The 20,116-nt window shown below is 41.3% G+C and overlaps 1 protein-coding gene across 1 annotated transcript in view; it reads left to right on the top strand.

Moving 5' to 3' along the window:
* Nucleotides 1-20,116, top strand: part of TMEFF2 (transmembrane protein with EGF like and two follistatin like domains 2) — a 174,031-nt gene that overhangs the window by 127,973 nt on the left and 25,942 nt on the right. The gene's annotated exons all lie outside the window — the stretch shown is intronic.

Genomic DNA, 20,116 nt, shown 5'->3' with positions numbered 1-20,116 from the left:
AGTGGCTTTTGTGCAAATGTTCACAGCTTGACGTTAGAACTGTGAATAGAAGCATTTGGAGTGTTCCTGTTAAAAATGTGGCAAGCAATGTTTAATTGCTTAAGCTTGTGTTTTTTTATATTGTGAAAATAGATCTTTACAAGGGAGTACTGTTGAGCTACAAAGCTCTGAATGCCAGGTTTACCCCCACTGATATGCTGTGCAGTGAAGATGAAATACAGTTTATCTCTTAGCGGTTTATAATTTTTACTAGTAAAATTTTGTAAAACTTTTTATTAAGGCGAAGTTACAATAAAATGTTAAAACTATATTGTACATTACTTATTCAAGATCAGATTAATAGCCAGAACCTGGCTAAAGATTCTTGCTTACTGGCTGGGAAGCACTCCTCCTCTGCATACGCTAAAAAGGTTGATAACATTTCAAACTATCTACCCTCTTTTTGGTGCTTCCCTTGGGCATGTACTTGGTATGAAAGCTTTTCCATAATAAGGAGAATCTATATGTTACTATACCACAATTCCATAGGAGGATGGTTCACATTTTTTCAGTTGTGTGCAATACAAAGTCTAGCAACTAACTATAAAAAATAAATTAATTTGTCATTTGTTAGAAATTTAGATCATTTACTGGCTCACTAAGTAAGCAGGTCGGAGGATCTCTAGGAAGCTGGCATTTTGTCAAAAGATGAATCTCTTTAATAATTTTCTTTCAAAGCCATCTAATTCCTGAACCCAACTACCAGATGTGCATGTATGTACCCTTTTCCCTGCAACTCTTCCAACAGAGCGCCTCCCTAATAGCAAAAAAGATGATGGATCTTAACTGGAGTCAAATTAAATATTTCATTAAAAAAATTCTTTGAGTAATACAAACTGAAGATGTGTATCATCTAGCCCATACAGAGAGATACTCATTAGATCAATTTCTTTATCCAAATTTCTCTCTCACCTTTTCATCTGTATTGTTTTCTGATCAACATCTTTTTCAGTCAAAATTGTATATATCTTAGAAATTAAATCTTTTGTTCCAGCTTGCTCCTGGAACTCCTCAAAAGTGGTTAAGGGTCTAGATAAAATCTGACTTGTAAATATTGAAAATATGAGCTCTTTATATTATTTACACTACTACAAATCTCTTGGTATGTTTTCAAACCTGCACCCTAGAACAGCTGTCCAAATGAATAATCTCAGCTCTTACCCACAACAAATAGTCAGTTTGATATTTCCTAGGGATAAATTCCTGGTGATTAATAAAAGTAGCTAAGGAAGAGGGCCTCGGTGACAGCAATTTAGAAAATTGGTCCAAAGCTACTTGGAATGTATGTTAGAAAGTGTTCACTGTTCATTAGTTACCAATTGGTAATCTAGGGTGAGGATGCATACTGGGTGGTTATTCTACATGGACAGTAAGCCACACAGTTAGAAAATGTTTATTCCATTCCAGTTTTAAAAGTGATGTATTGAGATTTAAAAAATATACAGGGCCAGATTATGGCACAATGAGCTTGAGGAGCACTGGTTAGTAACCGTAGAACCTAAACAACATGAAGGGAGGACACAGTGGGTTCACTTTGGTAGAGAAGGAGCCAAAATGCACAATGCCCCATATTTTTTCCTTTCTCAAGGAGCTTTTCCAAGAAGGACGGGGGCAGAGGTGATAAAAGGAAAACTCTACAGAGTCAGCCCCAAAAGCTTGGATTGATGCAAGCTTTCCCCTCTAAGTTGGCAATCGGTTTTCTTAAGACACAGGCAAGGCTGAGGTTGAATCTTGTGATAGGTTGGGGAGAAGCAGAGCTGGGCTAAAATGATTTCTTTTCAATTAGAAATAAGAACAAGCAATATTGTTGTGTTAAATCCTCTATTTTCCTTGCTTGAGACCTAAAAAGAGCGGTGGAGGCTCTCAGGTGAGAATTAAGGCCTGTGGCTCCTTTTAAAATGGTGCGCTAGCCTATCCAAGTCTGCTAGCCTCTAGTAATTTAGCATTAGCATGGCAGTGAACCACATGACCTGGTGTCTGAACAAAAGAAGTGCACTTAAGTAAAAACCAGCTCAGCTGTAACAACAAGGGAAAGAGATGGAGGAAAGAGAGGCTGAGGATTAGGAAGAGGGGGAAAATAGCAGTGGCAGCAAGGGAGAGGGCCATTCAGGAGGAGGTGGGTTGTGAGTATAGGTCATTGGGGGGGCGGATGGGAGGGAGGACCACAGAAGATACCATGGAATCAGAAATAGAAGGGAGACCAACGGCTAGATGTTGGTCAGGAAAGTCATGATAATTTCCCTTTGGGGAGCACAGAAATGGAGTAGTAGTCCTGAGAAGAAAATCAATAGCAGCAACAAGTTGCTGGAGATTAGAGGACAGGTTAGAGATGATGAAGAAGGTGATGCTGAATTGTTTTGCAGGAGGCAGGGGCAGAGGTGAGGCAAAAACAAACAAAGGGGTATTGGAGAAAGTCTGTGAGCATCAAAAACTGCAGAGAATTCTGTGAGGATACTAGAGTGAACATTACAGAAAGTGGAAGGGACTGGGGTTTGTGGAAAGGAGAGAGGAGTGATGTCCAAGGAGAGAAGAAGATCAATAAAAAAGAGTCATTTTCCTCACGGGCAAATCTTCAGTAGTATCCCAGAGCAGAAGAAATAAGGTCATGGAGCTGCAGCTCCTACGTTGTTCCAACTCCCCAGAAGACATGCACTGAATCTGAGTCCCTACATTTGTGGAAACGGTGGGGATGTCCTGGATAGCTCTCATACAATAATATTTATCTAGCTATAATTCATAACTAATCCCTGGTGACTTCTTTTCTGATTTGAAGCCATATGGGTTCCAGTAGATGACCTGCCTGTTAGGGTAGGTCCTCCACCAATGTAATTTGGTATAGTTTCATTGACTTCAATGGAGCTACATGAATTTACACCAGCTGAGGATCTGGCTTCTTTTCTGAACTTAAATATGTTCTTGTCTAATCTCCAATCTCTACAAGTGGTAACTGAGTTTTGCTAAACATGTAGTTTGAAATCTGGTAAGTTCATGCGCAGCAACCCATATGATTTCAGTTTCACACAGTGCTCATGGAATAATTGCCATTGAAAATGTGAGTTTAAAGGAATCATTTAGAAAAATATCTAAAGCCCTTGGTAAATTACTAGTCAAGATGGAATAAAACTGAGGTTCATTGGAAGTTCACGCTTCAGTTTTAGAACCACTTGCAGGACTGTATACAACATGCATTTCTCACGTTCTCTAACGTGCATTGCTGTTTGACTATATGTTTAATGATTATTTTAGGGATATTCTGGTATAGTGTGTGTTACTGTACTTTCGATGAACGCATCCGATGAAGTGAGCTGTAGCTCATGAAAGCTTCTGCTCAAATAAATTTGTTAGTCTCTAAGGTGCCACAAGTACTCCTTTTCTTTTTGCAGATACAGACTAACACGGCTGCTACTCTGAAACCTGTACTTCCTCAGAAGGGGAATGCTATATTCCTCATTGGGCTGATTTTTATGTGAAGAAATAGCACTTCCTTCATCGCAGTATCTCTGAAATAATACATCCAAATTAATGAATCTAGGGCTTTCAATAGAAGTCCCTTTACTATGCCTAGTATCAGGGGATAGCCGTGTTAGTCTGTATCCACAAAAACAAGGAATCCGCTGGCACCTTAAAGACTAACGGTATCATTGGGCACCTCTGAGGCCTTGTCTATAGTGCGGACGTGTTGCAGGTATAGCTGTATCAGCATAGGTATAACAGCAGTGCTCTCTCTGGTGTAGACACAGCATATCCAAAAGAAGGAGTTTTTCTGCCTGTGTTAGAACACCACATTAGTGATGGTAACAGAAGCACTCTTCTGTCAACATAGTTGTGTCTGCATAGGGGATTTTGCTGGCCTAGCTATGCCAGCTAGGGAGTGCTGGTTTATTCACACATACCTGTGCTGACAAAACTTTGTATTATAGGTCTGGCCTGAGACAGAATTTCATGCCCACTTATAAAAACTCTGAATCACAAGAATTGACTTTTCCAGGAAGAAAGGGAATAAGGAAATAATTGGTATTGTCCATTATATTGATCCTAACACTGTGAAATGCTCTCTGTAAAGGATCGGGTAACTAAAGGAACACAGGTAGTTCCCTTTGCACACACACATCAAGTCTCCAGAGTACAGTGGTCTTAAAGGATCACCCGAACAATCTCTAAGGTACTGCTATGTTTTTCGTAATAACCTGTTAATATCATACTTTTATTTACCATACTTGCTTCCTAATGTTCTTCTTTTAAACCACAGTGATTTTTGTTAATAAATTTATGTACTTCACTGTTCACAAAACTGAAAGCTCACTTTACCTGGAAATGTAAATCTATCCATGGATTTGCTATATTTCTTTTTTTCTGTTTGTTTTTTCTGTTTGTTTTTTCTTTTAAGGATCCCATTCTACACAGACAGGTTTTGCTCTGAGAAATGGACATGGCTGAATAATTTCAGATAAACATAAACTAATGACAGAGTGCGTAGTTTTCACCAAAACTAACATATGCATTGGGGGAGAGAGTGTCTATGAGCTTGCAAGCAGACATGAAATTCATTACTCTGTCAGGTGCTTCTCCACCACCAGCATCCAAAAGCCCACAGGTTTTACTGGACTCTCACTGCCAGCTTTACATTCTATGTGTGCTTCTCTGTTCCCACGCACGCATCCCTCTCATTTTTAATAAGACACTAAGGCAGGGGTGGGTAAACTTCCACATCAGGGTGCGAAACTGTATGGAGGGCCAGGTAGGGAAGGCTGTGCCTCCCCAAACAGCCTGGCCCCCACCCCCATCCGCCCCCTCCCACTTCCCGCCCCCTGACTTCCCCCCTCTCAGAATCCCCCCCATCCAACCCCCCCTGCTCCTTGTCCCCTGACCGCCCCGTCCCAGGACCCCCGCCCCTAACTGCCCCTGGGGACCCCACCCCCTATCCAACCCTGCCCCATTTCCTGTCCCCTGTCCCCCCCCGAACCTCTGCCCTATACAACCATTTGGATTTTTTTTGTGGGGGAGGGAATTGGTGGATTTTTTTCCCCTAAACGAACTGGCAATAAATGTATTCCTACAACTCAGAAGCTACATTTAAAATACTATAAGAGTTGTATGTGTGTGTGTACATGTATGAACACACACACATATATATATATGAATTAATTCCTGGAATATTTAAAAATATAGCTTCTAAGTTGTGAGTAGGGCAGTCAGTATTTCCTTGAAATAAGGAAGGCCTGCTGTTTGTATACATTGATTTTTTTTATTTTATTTTATTTTATTTTATTTGCATATCCTCATACCTTTTTAAGCCCAGGCTTTCAAGCATTTTTTATAATATCTAATTTTTGTTTCTTTACCCTCCACAACCTCTTAGAAGCTGGGCATTAGCAATTATGCCTGTACTGATTTTATTCTTTTTTTCATTGGACAAACACCTTTTTTTCTTTTTTCCCAAACCCACCTGTGATCACTGTGAAGACTATCCCAATATGGCTGGGCCATTTTCAGTGTTGTGGTTCACTAGCAACATTAGTGATAACATTGATAGTTTTAATACAGATGTGAAAAATGAATTGTTAATTAATATTTTCTCCTTACTCAGGCAAAAATCCCCAGATAACCATTGATCAGGCCTTGAGTGTTTGGTTCTTCAGGGGCTTGATACAAAATCCATTGAATTCAATGTGAGTCTTTTCACTGACTTCAGTGGGCTTTGGATTGGACCCCAAGAGCAGAGAAAAAATGTCACTGAACTTATACATAAAACAGTCACTACTATTTTATTCTTAATTTCAGGGATAGTATGCAAGGAATTCAGAAGGTATTCCCCCACCAGATTATAACAGTTTTAAAGTACATCAAATTTTGACCCTAAACTACTTGACAGTGTCCCTTTTTAAATTAAATTTTACAAAGACCTCCATGTCATTCATTTCCTAAAATGCTGGCGAATAATATAGCCCGACAACTTTGCTCTGGTATACAAGCTACTATCTAGTTTTTGCTGTGTCTTTGCAAACCAGGCATTCTTTAAGGAATAAGCAAGTGAGGCATACAGTATAGGGTGACCAGATGTCCTGGTATTAAAGGGACAGTCCCGTATTTAAGCCCTCCTGCAGGTGTCCCGACTTTTTCCTAAAAACGGACACATTTTCTGACTTCCCCACCACCATCAGTATTGGCTGGTCTTGCTGCTGGACAGATCCCTGTTCACCAGCTGCCTGCCCACCAGCAGTGAGTGGGGCGGTCCAGTGGCCAACAGTAGGGGTGGGTGTGTAAGTCTGTGGTGGGGCAAAGCTGCTGTGCTTGGGGCCAGATGCTCCCCCTGCTGGTCCTTCAGCACAGCCCCGCTGCATTCCAGCTCTCGGCCAGCAGAGTCCCCATTTCCGGCCGGCACTGGCTGCAAGCTGCGATGGCTGGTGAGTGCAGGCAGGTGCCAGGCGGTGGCTAGTTATGTGTGACCTCTGCTGACCACCTGTCGGCCCATTACACGGTCCCCCACTCGCTGTCCTCTCCCTGCTTTGCCCCGTCACACACACACCCAGCCCCGCTGCTCCTCCATATCATCTCCACCTCCCCCTCTCCCCCCGGTGGGGCATATCCCGCTCCCAGTACTGAGCAGAGACCCAGCCCCTGGTCAGAGTGCTCAGCTCATCAGCAGCCTGGCCACCAGGCCCCTTCCTTCCCCCACTACCTCTGTCTGGGCCATCGCCCTGGGAAAGGCCAAGACCTTCCAGCCTGGGTACTGGCCAGGAGGAGCCGATCCCTGCAGCTCCTCTCCCTTCCCTCCCGCACAATGCAAAAAGGCTACTGCTGGCCACATTCAGGTTTGAATCCTGGCAGAAATCTGGGGGGGCATGTGACCCTGTGTGCCCCCACATACACACACTTGTTGCCTCGGGAAGATGCGGCGCTAGATACCAGAAGAGGAAGGTCCATCCTGGGGGGCCAGCCAGGCATGGAGAGTGGAGAGTGCCGGGCAGGGAGGGTCCAGTCGTTTGATCACCCCCCCCCCCATGTAAGACAGGTGCACAGGAGTGTGTACGTGTCACCTCTCCTTATGTGAGGGGAGGGGGAGGGGATGGTGTCACTTCTCCCCATGTGAACCCTAAACCCTTAAAGATAAGAAGGTAAATAAAAAGAATCCAACTATGCAGTATTTCTTTTTAACAGGGGCTCAGTCAACTTGATGTTAATTTGAACATATGTACTGCATAGCTCTGACTGATTGCCATTGAACTCGCTTGAATATGAGTAATTTTACCAGGTGTCCCCTATTCAGCAAAAGGAAATATGGTCACCCTAATAAAGTAGCACATTGTGTGTCCATCATGCAGAAGAGAGAAACCTTTCCTCACCTGCAGCTTTAGAAAACAGGAAGATTGGATCCTTGCACATGCAGATCTCTGTGGATTCCATTTACATAAGATCTAAGCTGGAGGTGGCCAAGCACTAAATGAATACATTATTTAGCAAGGTTTGGTGTTTTTCCCTGACATAACTTAAATAATGAAAATACATACACTATTTGGACACCTGGAGCAGCGAATTAAATGCTGTTTGGCAAGTTGCTGGATATATGTACATTTTGCCTGGTATTTAGCTACCCGTAATTGCAGTACAAAGGTTTTATAAACTCCGTGTGCCTTAAAAGTCAACAATTCTTAAACATTTATTTAATGTTAGTTACATTCACAAGGATATGATTCCATTAAAAAATTATCAGGTTTTTGTACAATGGAACAAAGGCAATGGAAGCCCTCAGTGGAAGAAAAATGTTTTTCAACTTTTTCAGCCTAGTGTAGGCTTTCACACCATCCAGACTGGGTTTTTTATCCAATTTTCCTGTAATTTGAGGGACCCAATCAGTCATTGTTTGCTTGGGGTAGCTTGAAGACATGGCTGCAATGAGGTGAAGAGACTAGGAGACCCAGCCTTCTTGTCTCTCCCGGCCCCTGAGGGGAGCTGGAAATTTGACCAGCCCGCCCCTCTGTCATGATTAAGGAGCTCACAGGCCAAATTTGATTGGTGCTGTGACCCTCCCTTTCACTCAAATTTAACCTAGCTGCCCCTCCATCAGGACAGGGAGGTGGCCAGGCCAAATATGAGCAGCACAGTAACCCTGTGTACCTGTTTGGCCCCTCCACCTTTTGCAGTCCTTCCTATACCCATGGGCGCTGAGCATCCCCAGCCCCTGAGAGAAGCAGAGCAGGGGGCACTGATGGGAGGATTGGCTCCAGGCTTTTCAGGCTTCCTACGGAAGTGGAGAAACAGAAGGGGGAGGGGAACTTGAGCTCCAAGAACTGCTTTGCCCCTGGTAGGGATGGCATTCTTCAGCCTGACCATTTCGCTGGGTGTGGGGTGGAAAGACTGTAGGGCTGGGTGCAGCAGGAGACCTTGGAGTTGGGTATGGGGGCAGCAGAAGGAGAGTGTGTGTAGAGCTGGGTGCAAGGGGGAGAGTGCACATCTGGATACAGAGGCAGCGTGAGAGAGTTCAGGACTGGGTCTGGGGACAGTGAGGAGGAGGAGGGTGTGGGGCTGGGTGCCAGGGGAGGGTGCAGGAGAGAGAACTTGGGGCTGGGTTCAGGTGGCAGCAGGATAGACCTCTGGGCCCCCTCCTTAGGAAAATTCTGGTTGTGCCCTTGTTTAGAGATACCCATGTCACATCCCTCCCAGTGACTGCTGAGTTGTCTGAGCATTCAGACATGTAGCTGGTTACATGTAACCTGAGCCTAAAGACTGTGAAGGCAAAATGTATATGCAGAAGACCAGAGCTGAGCTCCATGCAAATGTAAAAAATAACTTTGCATGGGGGGAGCTTCAAATCTGTTTTTTCAGCCTCAGCCAAATTGATCCTGACACAGGGCCTTCCAGAGTAGGAAAATGAGACAAAGAGCTGGGAGGAGGGGGCAGATCTTCTAGAAATTTGAACAGTATCATGAAGAACAAGTACTCACTTTGTAAAGAAGGGTTTTGACAGCTATGCACAACCATCCGTGAAATATAGTTACCCACCAAGAAGATGGAGTAGGAGCTACCAGTAACAGCTGGAAAGCAAATTTGTAGACAGATATAATCTTTATCACACAGAGAGACAGAAGAACAAGCAAATGAATAAGACAGCAAAGCGAGGAGAAGAGTGTGTTGAAGATTGAAAAGCAGCTAAAGTGGCAATCGACTGAGCATGTTGCAGCAAGAATCAGTGGAAAGTGTATTTCTCTTATGGTGGAATAAAAACTAATAGATAGCAAGTGCAGAAAGGGTCACAAGCAAATATGATGGAAATACAAGGTCCTAGACTAGATCATAAATTTGATCTAGGAGGAAAGGATTTTTGGTGATACAATGGTGAGTTGTTTGTCTCAAAGTAGACCAAATAAAACTGACGATGGTAGCCCAATTCAGAACCATTCCAGTTTGTCAAGATTATTTATATTATCATTTAGTTGTACTACAGTAGCACCTAGAGACCACAGTTGAGATGAGGGCACCATCACGCTTACCACTGCACATATACATAGTAAGAGAGCACCTCAGAGAATGTACAGTCTAAATAGATAAAACAGACAAAGGAAGTATTGTTATCTGTTTTACAGATTGGCATCTGAAGCACAGAAAGACACTCGCCTGACACACACAGTCTGTGGCAGAGTTGGAAACTAAATCCAGGTCCACCAAGTCCCAGTCCAGCACTTTAACCACTAGCCCAACCTTCCTCTCTTATACACACATATTAGAATGTAAGACTGGCCAATGTCATTCTGGTTGTCCATCTAGCCCAGTATCCTGTCTCTGACAGTGGCCAGTGCCAGAGATTTCTAAGGGAATGAACAGAACAGGGCAATTTATCAAGTGATCCAACCCCTATCATCCAATGCCAGCTTCTGGCAGTCAGAGGTTTAGGGACACCCAGAGCATGGGTTTGCATCCCTGACCATCTTGGTTAATAGCCATTGACGGAACTATCCTCCTTGAACTTATCTAATTCCTTTTTGACCCCTGTTATAGTTTTGGGCCTTCACAACACTCCTGGAAATGAGTTCCACGGGTTGACTGTATGTTGTGTGAAGTACTTCCTTATGTTTGTTTTAAACCTGTTATCTATTAATTTCATTGGGTGACCCCTGGTTCATGTGTTATGTGAAGGGGTAAATAACATTTTTTACACACCAATCAAGATTTTACACGTCTCTGTCATATTTTCCCCATAGACATCTCTTTTCTAAGATGAAGAGTCCCAGTCTTTTTAATTTCTCCTCATATGCAAGCTGTTTCATATCTCTAATCACTTTTGTTGCCCTTTTCTGTACTTTTTCCAGTTCTTATATATCTTTAAGATTGGTCAACCACAACTACATGCGGTATTCAAGGTGTGGGTATATCAGGGATATATATAGTGGCATTATGACATTTTCTGTCTTATTATCTATCCCTTTTCTGTTGATTCCTAATATTTTGTTAGCCTTTTTGACTGCCGCTGCACATTGAGCAGATGTTTTCAGAGAGCTATCCACAATGATTCCAAGATCTCTTTCTTGAGCAGTAACAGCTAATTTAGACCCCATTGTTTTGTACGTATAGATGGTATTATGTTTTCCAATGTGCAAAAAATATGCATTACTTTGCATTTATCAACACTGAATTTCATCTGCCATTTTGTTGCCCAGTCACCCAGTTGTGGGAGATCCCTTTGTAATTCTTCACAGTCAGCTTTGGACTGAGTATCTTGAGTAATCTTTTATTGTCTGCATTCTTTGCAACCTCACAGTTAAACCCTTTTTCAAGAACATTTATGAATATGTTGAACAGCACAGGTTCTATCCTATCCTTTGTTTCCTGTCTTTTAACCAGTTACTGTTTCATGAGAGGATCCTACCCTGTTATCGCATGACTCCTTACTTTGCTTAAGAGCCTTTGGTGAGGGACCTTAACAAAGGCTTTCTGAAAGTCCAAGTACACTTTATCCACTGAATCACTCTTGTCCACATGTTTGCTGATCCCCTCAGAGAATTCTAATAGATTGGTGAGGCATTTACAAAAGCCATGTTGATTCTTCACCATCATGTCATGTTCATCTATGTCAGGGATCGGCAACCTTTGGCACGCGGCCCATCAGGAAAATCTGCTGGCAGGCCGGTTTGTTTACCTGCAGCGTCCGCAGGTTCAGCTGATCTCAGCTCTCACTGGTCGCGGTTCACCGTTCCAGGCCAATGGGGGCTGTGGGAAGCAGCCTGGGCCGAGGGATGTGCTTGCTGCTGCTTCTGAACCTGCGGACACTGAGGTAAACAAGCCTTCCCAGCTTGCCAGTGGATTTCCCTGACAGGCCACGTGCCAAAGGGTGCCTATCCCTGATCTATGTGTTTGATAATTCTGTCTTTTACTATAGTTTCTACCAAATTGCCTGGTACTGATATTAGGCTTACCGGCCTGTAATTGCCAGGATCACCTCTGGAACCTTTTTTAAAAATCGGCATTACATTAGCTATTCTTCAATCATTTGGTACAGAGGCTGATTTAAGCAACAGGTGACATGCCAGTTAGTAGTTCTGCAATTTCATACTTTTGTTCCTTCAGAATTCTTGGGTGAATACCATCAGGTCCTGGTGACTTATTACTGGTTCATTTATCAGTTTGTTCCAAAGTGTTCTCTATGGACACCTCAGTCTAGGACAGTTGCTCAGATCTGTCACTTTAAACAGAATGGCTAGTTGTGGGAATCTCCCTCACATCTTGTGCAGTGAGGACAGATGATTCATTTCACTTCTCTGCAATGGCCTTGTCATCCTTGAATGCTCCTTTAGCACCTTGATCATCCAGTGGCCCCACTGATGGTTTGGCAGGCTGCCTGCTTTTGATGTACTTACAAGTTAACAGCAATTTTTTTTTTTTGGTCTCTTATTAGTTGCTCTTCAAATTCTTTTTTGGCCTGTCTAATTATACTTTTACACTTGACTTGCCAGAATTTATGTTCCTTTCTATTTTTCTAAGCAGGATTTGACTTCCAATTTTTAAAAGACGTCTTTTTGTCTCTAGCCACATCTTTTCCTCTGTTGTTTAGCCATGGTAGTATTTTTTAATAGCTTAGGTATCTTAACTAATATTTACAAAAATCATTTTTTAAATCTGTCATGATTTTTCATATCTCCATAATTGAAGAGGTGGGGGGCTCTTAAAAGGGAGGGCTGCTATTTTAATGCTACTTTGCAGCACGAAGTCCCTCCAGGAAGGACGCATTGCAAGATGTTAGTTACACCTAATAGGGCCAAGCTCCCATTGTATTCAGTGGAAGTTGGATCAGGTTCTAAAACAGATGCATAGATAGAAAATTGCTGTAACGTGATAATTGCTTCAGAGAAAACATCACATCGCCCCACATGGGACTTGAACCATCAAGCTAAAATTTTCTCCACTGGAAAAATCCTATCAAAGCTAACAGAAAATAGAGCCTGTCTATATGCTAGTGGTTTTGGTTTTTGGTTTTTGTTTATCATCCTATAGAATTTAATAGAGAAAGCTATTCCTGCCACAGAATTCTGCAGAATGGTTCAAAAAACCCTCAGAAAGATTGTCATTTTCCATTAGACTATTGTCAACTCCAAGTATTCCAGAATCATGACTGTGCCCCAAAATTATGAGATTGGCTTAAAAATCATGAGTTTTTTTTTAAAATAAATTGTGGATGTTCATTTGCCTTCTCATTTCTGAAATTTAGAGTGCACTCAGGTCATATTTTCAGGCTTTTTTCCACAACTGTGAGGGCTAGATACTTTTAAAAAACATTAAAGCTGAGATTCTTATGTAATTCTGTGAATCTGGGACCTGCAGTTTGAAGAAAAATATCAAATATCCTGAGTCTCATAAAAAATTGCAACAGTTGGCAGCATTAATTAAATTATATAGCTTTCTTTAGGATGAGTTCTATAAAACATTATATGTTTCAAAGTAGCAGCCGTGTTAGTCTGTATCTGCAAAAAGAAAAGGAGTACTTGTGGCACCTCAGAGAAACTAACAAATTTATTTGAGCATAAGCTTTCGTGAGCTACAGCTCACTTCATCAGGTGCATGCAGTGGAAAATAGAACTCTCTAAAACTCTATTGGTTCTGTCCCTAGTAAGTTCTATATGACTTTTTTGCAAGGTTCGGGGGGAAGCTAAATGGTTCCAGGGAGATGTGAGCCCCATGCACAAAGTCCCATGCCAGGAGATAGGCAGTGGCACATGTTTCAGTAATATTTAGTCTCACATTATTTCCTGAAGGGCCTGTAAGACTGAAGACAGACTTATGGAGATTTTAATACAAAACTATAGGGAGAAAGCAGCATTGCTCATTTAATCTATCAACCCTGAAAGTCTAGCTCATTTTTTTGTGAGTGTTCTCCTGTAACTCTGAATTGCCCTATGACAAGCTTATATATGGTCAAATGTAGTGAGTTGGTTGGTTTGTTTTTAATGGGAGATACAGTGCTCTTTCTTTGCGTAATGTTGTCCGTTGTTGCACTCATAGATCCTAAAGTTGTGAGCATTAAAACTGAAATTGACTTCTGATCATTAAATGAATTTCTAGACATCTCTTTTCCATAGACTTCTGTCGCTCAAGGAAAGTAGAAATTTCCAATAGGATGTGCTTTTAAAGCTCAGTGCTTAATTTCCTTATTAATAAATTTGGACCATAAGTTACATTGAGTTGGTTTGTGCCTCATTTCCATAATGAGCGAATTCAGCTATGTACTGAATGAACATTGAAATGAAAGCTGTTTGGTTTGTCCACAAGCACGTAGCCTGAAAACAAAATATGTCTAGGCTAATAATTTGATCTGTATGAAATAAATAAACAGCAAATGCAAGCACCAGCTTGTAGCACCAATTGGCATGAGCAGCATAATAAATAAAAGGTTGGACCAGGCTATTATAGTGTCACCAGCTTGCCTGAAATATTTAAGTCCTGGAAATGAATTAAGGTGTCAAACGTCTTTGAGATTTCTGAGTGGAAATTTTGCAATACAAGTATTTTTCCCTCTGGGGTTTGCATTAAAGCTGTGCAAGATTCATAAAGCTTGCTACAACTCTGGCTCACAGGTTTTCCACTTCCTTCCTACCACTGTTCTTTAGTTGTTTTTTTCCCCTATAATATCATGTAGCCAGTCATCTGTAACATTATGTTATGTTAGTGGTTATGGATAAACACAGAGAAACTGTATTTGCAATACATATGAGGGTCGTACACAGAACAGCTAGCCAGCCTGAGCTCACATAAGCATTCCTGCAAATTTCTCCATTTATGCCCCAGTTCATAAATGCATCATGCATCATTTATACATTCAAAATGCAGAAATCCTTGTTCTTAAGCAAATTAGAGGCTGTTAATGCTAATCCCTTTTTCCCCCTCTACACATCTTCAGTGTAAGTATCAGTGCTATGCTCAAGAGAATAAAATAAGCTCAAATTGGGGTAAGGTTTGCAGAAAACTAGACTTTCCCTTCTGAGACATCAGAATTAGACTCGGAGGGTTAAATTAAGCCTGCCTCGACATAACTTTTCGCCTTTTAAACTATTAAAGTTATTCTTTGTTTTTAACCAGAGATTCTTTTTAAATATGACATTGGTTGGAGAGGGATGCTGAGAGATAGGGAATGTGGGAAGAAGTGCTCAAATACATTTGCTTAATTTGCTAGTCGTGCTTTTTGTAGTGCTCTAGGTAAGGCTATGCCCCAGCATTTGCTTTCTAAACCTTTGTTTTCAGAGGTTTATGACAATGTACTAGCTGAAACATGGCATACAAAGGTGACATGATTTCTGAGTGGAATTTTCAAGATACGCAGTAACAATTAGCCACATGCAGTATTGCAGCCTTGTTCTGGTGAAAAGATTACAGCTCTCACACCAAAGTTGTTTTATATAAAATTAAGTCACACGGAGACACATAATCAACAATTGTATCTTCACTGTCCCCTAGGCAAATCCTACTTTTAAAACCATTTCCCCATTTTTAAATCAACGCTGCTTACACCTTTAATAAATAGCATTCTTTGTTAATTCCATCTGAACGCATGGGAAGAATTGTTCTGTGGACTCAAGTGGCTTTCACAGGCCTATACCTTTGTTTATCACAGACAGACACAAACCTGCTTCATGTTACATGTTACGCTGAAGCCTTTAATTTTTTTCCCTTGGTATCCAGAACAAATCTATGTTCCAATTCCCCCGAAAGAAAGAGGAGACTAAAAATCCATAGCAGAATTGCTGGAAGTGTGCATAAATACTTTTAAGTATAAAATGTTTATTCCTTAATCTTAATAGTAGTAAACAATTGGCATTGGAGCTGACATTTCAAATACCTCTTTCTGGTGCTTGATATTCATGTTTGATGACTGGGTTTGATTTTATTTTCATCTGCTCATAGTATTGTTTTAAACACTGGGATGTAATAACATTTCATTCACCGTTATCAGAAAAAAATAGATACATACCAGCTACTATACTGACTGGTACAGGTGTATACCTCTGCCAGCATCATCTTTCCCTCTGTACCCAAAGAAAACTATCCCAGACCTAGGCTCTGTTAGCTTTGTTAAACCTGGCCCTGGAAAAATATGCTATGCTTGAAGCCCAGGTTTGGGATTTCGCTATCCGAGGTTCCATCTGGCCCTTTTGTAGACTTCAGAATTTCTAGTTAGTTAGTGGCATTCTTCTTCTTAGTACTCTGCCAGGACTGGAGACATAATATAGAAGCACAACAGCTCCCAACAGCACAAAACACTAATTTGGATTAAGTTAATTAATCCTGCAGGCAGCCATAGTAAACTTTACTGCATATCAGCACCATTTTAGGAAAACCACCTGCTAAAAGGATGCCACTAGAGACTGCTCTCCCACCAAGGATCTCAGGATCTCTAAATGGACACAGTGGAGCACAAGAAAGTGTATGTGTAGGGAGAAGAGGTTTATTTGCTTAATTTTCAGAGGGCCTTAAGTATTCGGTTTAGAGAAAAGAGAGGCTGTTTCTTGCTTACTGTAATACTTTTCCCCATCGGCACAATCTCAAAGAAATGTTATGTGTCACATCCTCAACTGGTATAGATCAGCACAGTTTTACTGACTTCACTTTCCACCAGCTCAGGAATTGGCCCCATACTTTTTCCCTTTATATATCTGAATTTAAAAAAATACATTTTCACTGGTTGTGTCAGCAATGCAGCTTCGTCCCTCCCCTGACCCCAGCCAATTCTAAAAGAAATAAGAAAATATTAATGGCAAAAGCATGTTACTTCCAAGGATGGAAAATGTCAATAGATATTCATAAATATAGTAATGAAAATTAACTAAAATATATCCAGGCAAAAGAACTAAGATTTTACTAGCAGCTCTTCATCATTTTTTTTTAATTTGCTTCCAGGTGAGAGTTGATTTCACAGCCCCTCATCCCCAAACACACCCTTTTACTTTAAAAGGTACATACAAACATTCCCCTGTGCACATCAGAAATCAGTCCATTGGATATTTGTAACAAACAGGTTCATAACAAAGAATCTATTAGGAGACTATTCAAAAGCCACATTCTCCTGTTTTATTAAATGACCTTCAGTCTAGCATGTTAACACATGTCCCCCATGAGTGTCACGGTTAGCGTTAAATTATCATACTCTAAATATAATAGGTGTAAACTAAATGTGTAGTTACATAATCAGTGGCAGTGCATTTCCTAATTATTATCAACACTGGATTGGAATGCACTTTCTGCACAGTGCTATTATGACAAGCATTATCCATTTTTGACAGCATTACATAATAGTAAAATATATTTCAGGCTGATTAAAAAAAAAACACCAACTACTACTACTCCCCATGGCCTTTTAATCTCCCTCTTTTACATTATCTGAGGTTTAAAGCTATGTGTATTGTACATCAAGAACACCCCTTCCCAAGGGTATTTCATTTGCAATTTTATTTAATAATGCAAGCATACTTTTATCTAGCTAAGATGGGAAAGGATCAAATAAAAATCATTCTAAAATCAGGTAACATACTGAGTTCTGAAAATGAAATAGCCAGAGAAGGACATATTATTAGTCTATAATATTTAAACTGATAAACTATTAGCATTTTGTCAGGCAGAATGCATCCTAAGCACTTCTCCTTTGCAGATTGCTTCAGCATGAACTGTAACTGTTTTAGACATATCTGGCACTGCAGAATTTTTCCCCTTCTGTATTTCAGAGATTTAAAGGGCCTTGGCCAGGCAGATGAATGTCAGCGGTGTGGTTTAAAATGTTTATAAAAGTGAATACAGCTTTTAAGAACTAGTGGGTGAAATCCTGGCCTCACTGAAGTCAGTGGAAGCTTTGCCATTGATTTCAGTGGGCCAGGATTTCACCCTAATGCTTTTATGTCGTTTTTTATTCTTGTTAAATTCCCCATTTCCAGAAATGGTTCTTTCCCCCTCCCTGTCAGCTTCCCCCCACTTAATATATTTACAGTGTTGTTATGAAGGAGCAATGAGTAAGGTAAAATGGTGATCCTTTTCTTTTGCACAAATACCATCATTACATTTCACTTCTGTGGCAGTTAAATAAAGCATACTGTATACATAGTAGGTTATGTTCCACTAATAAAACATTCCATTTCTATAGCCTGTTCCATCCAAGGATCAAAATGGATTTTGCAAAGAGTAATGAACTGCAGCCCATCTGGGGCAGAGAAATATTATCAGCCCCATTTTTATGGAACAGGAAAGTGAGGAAGAAGCTGCCTTCTGGGTTCTATATGGCAGAAGTCACTGAAATTTTCCAGGAGAGGGAGGCCCAGACTATCTGCTCTTTTAGAAGGTCTTGCTGTCGGATAGAGACCATAACAAAACTTTCAAAAAGAAATGAGGCCTGGTTGCTCAGAATGTGCACCTCAGAGAGAGGACAGCTGACTGACTTCGGAAAGTAAAGTCTGACATGGATCAATGGGAAATGTCAATTAAAGGATGTTGAAGTCCTGGAAAAACACACTGTCAAGATCCAAGGAAAGTGTGGATTGCATAGCAAGTGGCACTGCTTCGGCGTTATGCAGCCCAGGGATCAGACTGCATTTAGCTTCTGATGATGCCAGGGCCAACTAATGTTCTGTAACATTGGATGTTCACCGCCTTGTGTCACTAGGTGTGTGTGCCACACTTCTTTGATACGGCCTCATGCTGCATGCTTCTTCTCTTTAGCCTTTGAATTATTTTAAGACGCTTAAATGTTTATTGTAAAACTGACTCCTCTGAAGCCAAACCGCCCCAGCAAAGTTATATAGGTGATATTTAAGGACTGCCATCCTGCATCACACCCAGTTTTAATCACTGGAGATAATAAGTGTGGGTATTTTTTGTGTTTATTATGTAATATCTTAATGCATTTTTTTGCCTTGGCGGCATTTTATCTTGTTTTATTATTATCTCCTTATACTTAAAGTTGGAAGAGAAGCCATAAATGTGAGTGGCCCTTAATTGGATACTGAGGTATGGCTTTTCCGCATCTGTCATGGGAAATGAAACATACTGTTCTCATCATTGTGCGCTGCAGTTGGAATTTTTAAACGGCATCCGCTGCAATAAACATTCATCCCCTGAACAACCACAAAAGGAAAATGTAATAAGAAAAGCAGGGAGATACTAAAGTTACAGACATAGACTCCATGGGCCCGATTATCATCACCCTGTTTGTAATGCAGCACGCAGGAGAAAACAGATGCATAAAAATAAAGGCTAGGGTAGGATTCATCCCTTGAAAAGTGCAGCTACTTCCCTGTGCACAGGGGTGGGGATCACAGCTCTGCAGCATGCCCATAAAATGCTTCCCCCCTTCCCTTTAACTACCACAAAAGTAGCAAAAAATATGACTGAAAGTGACAGCTGTTAGCTGACATTAGACACCTGTCTGGGCAGTCACAGGAGAGTCAGCGACAAGTACTGCAGGGTGAGATCACTGAGGATGAGAAGGGAATGTCCAGGACGGGTGACCCAAGCAAAGCAACACAGAATGGCTGGTGCCACCGTCATGGCAGCAGGAGTGGGAAACAGAGAGTTCCTTCCATTCAAAGCAGTATTGCTGCATGCTATTAGCAGTCCAACCCTCTTTCCCATTTGTTGTCCAACCTGTGGCCATTTCTAGATAAGCATTTACTGTGGGGACTGTCTCCTGTGCTTTTATTCTCACCACTAGCTCACCCTCCTAGTGGTGCAGCTTGCTCGGGCTTTCATTCCTGCTTAGCACCCAACACACTAGTGCTGAAACTGCTTAGATGAGACATCACACCCTGTCTCCATCAGGTGGCTATGGAATCAGGGCACACTTTCTCTATTACCGTTCCCCTCACAGCAGCCTGAACTTCCTTCATCACATCTCTAGCAGGAAGGCATAACGTACATGCAGAGTAGCACGCTCTAAAGCCATTTCCCACTCTTGGCACCTCGTGTAAATGCAGGTGTTGTATGGGGTGAGCATATCACACAATTGCTTTTTTTCCCCTTGGCAGTGCCTTCTTTACTTTTGGTCACAGCCACTTTCTTGGGGTTACAGGAGCTGGACATCACTAGTGCCTTGTGCTACCTGTTCCCCACAAAGTATGATTGAATGTAAGTTGCCCGACTTTTCCTAGAATGTGGGACAAATTGCAATTTTTAAGTCCCTTTTGTTGTGGCTTGGGATGATCAAGTTGATCATATGCAGATATGTTCGCTTGTGTGTTTGACTTCTACATATACAAATTCATTCTCTTTCATTTTATTTTTCCCTCCCTCTTTCTTTTACCCCAAAATCCAACTGTTCTCTCTTGAATTCCCTTTGTCAGTTCTCTGAGGAAACATCTTTTATAAATAGAAGTGTTACCAGGAAAACCGTATTTGAAAGTGTGCCACTCACTAGCTCAGCTGCACATGAGCAATACAAAAAAGATTGCTTTAAGTAATCCAAACTAAAAATAAGGTAAGTCTCAGTATTGGGTCTGTAATGCTGTCAGAAGGATTGAAGGAAAAGCCTCATAACCAAAATGGCAACTGTAGCCTATTTTTACATTTTGATTTTCGCTAACCTTTTTATTTCTTTGTTACCAATCAAAACTATTTG

The sequence above is a fragment of the Caretta caretta genome, chromosome 11 (assembly GCF_965140235.1).
Source record: "Caretta caretta isolate rCarCar2 chromosome 11, rCarCar1.hap1, whole genome shotgun sequence".
NCBI lineage: Eukaryota > Metazoa > Chordata > Testudines > Cheloniidae > Caretta > Caretta caretta.
The sequence above is the reverse complement of the archived record's forward strand: the minus strand, read 5'-3'. Positions and strand labels throughout refer to the sequence as shown.